The sequence below is a fragment of the Balearica regulorum genome, chromosome 1, assembly GCF_011004875.1.
Source record: "Balearica regulorum gibbericeps isolate bBalReg1 chromosome 1, bBalReg1.pri, whole genome shotgun sequence".
Classification (NCBI taxonomy): domain Eukaryota; kingdom Metazoa; phylum Chordata; class Aves; order Gruiformes; family Gruidae; genus Balearica; species Balearica regulorum.
This window is the reverse complement of record NC_046184.1, coordinates 82,922,822-82,928,584: the sequence shown is the minus strand read 5'-3', so window position 1 is coordinate 82,928,584 and position 5,763 is coordinate 82,922,822. Positions and strand designations below refer to the sequence as shown.

Here is a 5,763-nt window from a genome sequence, read left to right as displayed (position 1 = left end):
CCTGTAGGCACAGAGCTCACGCAGATTTGCACTGACTGTTGAGTCTGAGGGTTCTCCAAGATTCCTGGCCTTCCAACATCTTCTCTGAGCCTCCTCTAGTAGAATTAGTTCTCAAAATCTGTGAGAAACAGCATGTGATGAAAAAAGAGGGAGAGGTCTTTGGTTTTGGCTTTCTGTATTGTCTTAGAAGAACTGCTGATTAGACTCCATAACCTCATCATTGGGGACGTGCCAAGTTTGCACCAGGTATTTGATTTACCTCCCTGCTATTGAACAAAAATATAATCTCGTGAAACAGACTAATGGTAAAAATATATTTTGGAGTTATTCAGACTTTGAAGGATCAAATGTAAGCATTCACTTCTGGTTTTGATTTTTTTAATTTACAAAAATACAACTCCTTTTAAAAGGAAAAATATCAGCATTTGTTCTAATGCGGAAGGGGTTTGATCTTATTAAAACAATCTTTTTAATTTTATGTGGGTTTTGGCATGGCAACATTGTCAAAACTAGCAAGTTCCAGTGGAAAGACTAAATTTTCATGAAAAGACACCTTTTGAGATAAAAATATTCTGTTGGAAAATTTTTGCTAGTTCTGCTCAGAAGCTAGGCCTTTGTTTCTGGCTTTTGTACAGATGTCTTGCAGGTCTGTGGGAAGACACTCAGGAGAACTGAGAAAAAGCTTTGATGCTGCACACCCACCAATACAAAGCACAAGACTTAAACGGTCTGAACAGTGGAGTGGGATCTGCAAAACTCGAGGTAGCCATTTGTACGTGCTGATACGCCTGTGGTCTCAGCAGGAGACCAACTGGCTAGTACAGCACAGCAATTCTGCAGCTACTTTTTCTTTTCCCAGGGCTGAGCTGGCAATTTGCTGTCTCTAGAACCAGGGACACTGGTGCAGAGATGACACCACTCTCTCTCTTCACCCATCCTGCATTGTGTGGAGCAGGGCTTCTAGCTCCAGGTAGAATAATTTAGTTTACCCTCTTCCATTTATGGGCACTAATACTTGGTGACCACATTCAGTGTACTACTTTTCCCACCACATTCAGTGTACTGCTTTCCCCACTGGTGTATCTGATGACTGCACCTGTCCTTATAATGTCACTATACTCTCTCCCTGCCTTGTCTCAGACACCCTAAATGAAGTTAAAGCCTCTCAGATGGTAGTACACATACTGAAATGGCCTATGACGATTCACTTCCTATCACTCAAATCCTGCTGCAGCAATGAGAAGCTGGAAAAAATCCTCCAGGGTAAGTAAGAAAAGTTACAGGAGTTTAGAACTTGTCTTTAGCGTCAAGGTGTGAGGATCTAAAAGAAAATCTTCTCCAAAAAGCTGATACTGCTGTTGTTGCCACTGAGATCAGCACCTGAGCAAGCTGAATAGGAGGTGACTCATTGCTGGAACAAGCTGTTCAGCCTTTTGCCTATGAGAAAGATAAAAATATCATCACAGGAGGTCCATCACCTTCCATTGTGCTTAGCATTGTCCCATTGCTGTGTGCTTGCGCACATACACATTTATTTAATGGCCACTTTAACTGATCAGTTGTGGTGAACTTCATCTTCCTACGCAGCACAAAGTTCCACAGTGAAAAGTCAAAAGGAATTTGTAAATATAATAGAATATGGATGTAAATATATCACATGTTCATTTAGTATTATATGAATGAACATTGGTATGTCTACTGGAATAAAAAAAATTGGATGGTTCTTGGGTTGCAGAGAGGAGAAGAAAACTGTGAGGCACTCTTTACAGGTCACCTCCTGCACAGATCAGAGGAGAACACTACAAATTTTCTTTGCCTTCTCTGTCCCATAAGATGAGCTTCAGATCTAGTTCACACTCTTACTTTTCTGGGATCTGCAGCAGACTAAGGTGATTGTGTCAGGTGTTTCATGCCTTTCTGGAATACCTCTATCCCAAGCTACCTAGTACCAGCAGAGTCACACTATGTAAAGGAAAAACCTTCCAGGATCCAATGAAAGAGAAGTGTATATGATTTGCAGAATAAGTCTAATAGAATTTCATATTTCTCTGGAAATCCAAGTCAGGATTCAGCTCACCTACTGCTAAGTGTCTGGGTGAGACTAGACACCTGAGGTATAGCTGGCTAAAGGCAACAGTAGGAATGGCAGTTGTCCTGCCTGTCTCTAGGCATGTCCATCTGAGCTAGCTGCATAGGCTTTCCTTGGACTCAATGAAGGGAAACATGGGCTCCTAGAAGGTTTTAGTGTTCTGATCTCTCTTAGATGTTCTTGTTCTGAAAGAAAAAATTATATCTTCATCATTCAGCTTACCTGCAACTACACGTCTCTGGATGTAGTTTGACACTATGATGAACCTAGCTTTAGGACTTGTAACATCTGATCACAAACGCCACCTCCACGGGACACCAGGATAAGCATTGTGCCATCTCATCTTGTTGGTCTAAGTCCATTAGAAGTTATTGAGAGGTAAATCCTGCACTAGCAGGGTTTATGCCACATCAGATATTGTGTGTTGTTGCTGTCTGGCTTTGACTAGATCATGTATATGTGATGAATCCAGACTAAGTCTAAGGGCAAGAAGCTTCTTAAAGTAATGATCACACCAGGAATAGCAATACTAATCTTGATGTTAGATTTTTATTATTTTTGGAAGTGACTCTACAGTTTTAATGCTACAGTTCAAATTCTGCTCTTTGGCACTTACTTTGCTGGTACCAGGTGCGCATCAGAGGTATGACTGCTGAGAGAGGGAAAAATTTTGTGAGACACTCCTGAAAATAGACTTCCACATCCAGGGTTTTCTTTTATTCAGTGTGATTCATTTAGCAATACCTTCTGCTTTCTTCAACTAATATCCACACCATTTTTCTTCCTAAATCTCAATTTCCAGTAATTTTGCCCTCTCCTCTCTTCCCCCGGAAACAGAGGTTTGTGGTTAATCGCTTCCTGAACACAGAAGCTGCCTCATACGCTTTGCAAATTAAAGAGAACATCCCACTGAAATAAAATTTAAGTCTAACAAAACCAAAACAATCTAGAGAATAGGGCAATATCCAGATGTGGGATACTGAACTAAATTCTTGTCTTCTTTGGACTTTGTACTTTTGAATTCAGAGTGCTGAAGGGTGATCATGGGAAAAGTGTTACTGGCTTTTCTCGTCATAATAAGCTAGTCTTTTCAATATAGTCTGGTCGCTCATTCACTTTATAGCTACAGTTTTCTATTCAGTTTGATCAGCCACTTGGAATTCCCAAGTGTCAGCTGCACAGTTTAAAAACTGCTTTCCAAAGGATAATTATGCAGACCTATTTTTAGATTCTTAAGTACCTGCTTTTAGAAGCAGAAGTGTGGATTTAGGCACCCATCTTAAAGATGTAGCCCACAGCAGTGCTTTACCAACCAGATTCCAAACTTAGGCACTGAACTAGAAGTATGACACTGTGGACTTGTCCCGTGACAGTGTCTCTCCATGGCTTGCTTACTGCCAAAGAGACAAGAGCTTACACACTTCCATAAGAAAATGTCTCCACAAGAGCTAGCAGGAGGTAATATCAGCCCTCAAAGTGATGGTGGTGGTTTGGTGAGAAATCTACTCCACTGCCTTCAATTTTCCATCTCGCCTTGGGCCGTAGTGACCCAAGGGTTTGTTCATGTTTACTAGAAAAACCCTTAGGAAATTAGGTTGGTACTAATTAGAAGCACTTTGGGTTTACCAGATCCTCCTGCATTAACAGCAAGCATCAGGCAAACCTACAAGGAACAGAGAGAAGCCCATCGTAGGAAACCCCAGTATCTGGGATTGATTAGAGCTTTGGAGCGTTTTGTAACTCCTAGAAGAAAACAAGATGCCAACTTCAGAGCATCCTTGGCCTCAGTTCATAACCTCAGTTGTTCTCTAGGGTTTTCCCCAGACCGGAGTGACCCATTTTCATTGGGCACTGTCTTCAGACTGAGTCCTCATTCTACAGCTTTCCTCAGCTGTAGAAATTTACAGGTCATCCATCTAGGGTCATCTCATATCTTGAAGGTTATCTTTCACAGTCAAGCTTTAGGTCTGCTGCATACAAGTGAATCTCTCTGAAGCTAGCTACACCTTTTCTGTATCCTACTCAATTCACTTGTGAATCTCCTCTCCACCTTCACCTGTTCACCTAAGACTGCTGTTCCCAACTCTTGTGGGCACTCAGCTCAAAAGCAGAATGTATCCTTCTCCCACCCTCTTCATGGTCTTCTATCATCCCATGGTCCTTTTTGCGCACCTTCCTTTGCAAATTCTTTGGAGGCTACGTAGTTTTCTTGCTGTTCACATTTTCAAGACTAGTATAATACTTCATAGTTCTTCTATGGTGAGTTGTGTTCAATATCCGTAACATTCTTTCAAAACTCATGACTCCCATCTTTCCAAAGAGATAAAGCATGTCCTATTGATTTTATACATGGCATACTTGGTTGGCATTTTGAGCTTTTTAAAGGGAATTTTGTTCCTTAATGTTCCTTCCCTTTGGAGGTATCACTATGTGTTGGCTTCTACCATCATGGAAGGCACAAGTAATCACTAAATGGCAAGATAGTGCATGCTTCTTTCAGATGTGTTTACTTCCTCTAGAAATAGAGGAAAGCCTTAATTTCACTAGTCCTGGAAACATCCTAACCTATAATGTTCCCTTTAAAGGCATCCTCATCATTTAACTGGTCTCACTATTGGACCAATAGTTGCCCAGGCAGTGTTTGGTTCAACAGACACGTAAAAACAGCTAGCACTGCTGCCTAAAGTAACAGTCTCACTCTTGCTCTGTGTCTGCTGGCTACTCTTTTTCTCTGTCCTTGTGCTGAGTCTGAATGGGGAGCAGATCTGGCCAAAAACCAACCCATTACAGAAAAAGAATGTTATTTTTCAGCTCTTTCAGTTCCCCTGGCCATTTCACCTGGCTGCAGAAAGACCCATGCTGGCAGAAGGGAGGAGTGGTGCAGGAGGTCAGATCTGTTACTTTCAGTGTTGACTTATGTCAGCCTGAAGTATTTGTTGAACTGCAACTTAAGGGAAAATATTTGTAAAAATACTTCTCATCTCATTGCTTTTCCGTGCTCCCCTCTCTTTCTAGGTGCTGTGTCTAGTGCTTTAGCATGAAAACTCTCTGAGGCAGGGACCATCTTTTTGTTGTGTGACTGTACAGGGACTAGCACAAAAGTATCATTGTCCTTGGGGCTCCTAGATACTAATGCAACAGCAATAATCGCAGTAATCCAAAGGCTGTGCAGGTCAGTGGGCTGTTGGGTTAAAGCAGATTGACCTCTGTGCTGTTTCCAACTTTGTCTCCAGCTGCCTGAGGGAAGTCACGTCGTCTGTCTGTGTCTGTACTGCAGCTGTAAGCTCTTTGGGGCAGGGACTGGTTCATGCCATGGGTAGTATAAGAGGTTCACAGCCTTGCTTGTAAAGTATCTTTAAATTGTTCTCTTCTGGTATCCAACAGTTCAGACAGATCAGTGAGTACACTTGGCCCAGCTGCTGGTTTGAGTGGGACACTTCCTTTGTTTTTCCAGATCATAAGCCCTCTCCAGATATTTGTACATGTTGACCACATTGTTCTCAGCTGCAAGATTTGGGGCTGCACAGATTCATCCTGTGGCTAAGATAAACTGATTTCATATACAACAGTTTCTGGTGCAGATTTGAGGCGCTCCATAGAAGAGTCTTGCAGCTGGTGAATCACATAACAAGTAAGATTTTCCTTTCCTTCCAGACTGGAAATCTCTCTCTCCA

At 41.9% G+C, this 5,763-nt stretch overlaps 1 long non-coding RNA gene across 1 annotated transcript; it reads left to right on the top strand.

Moving 5' to 3' along the window:
* Window positions 1-1,218, top strand: LOC142600087 (uncharacterized). Its single transcript, XR_012833544.1, has 3 exons — window positions 1-762; window positions 860-970; window positions 1,141-1,218. It is a non-coding gene; the product is annotated as an uncharacterized LOC142600087 (long non-coding RNA).
* Window positions 1,219-5,763: the final 4,545 nt, after the last annotated feature.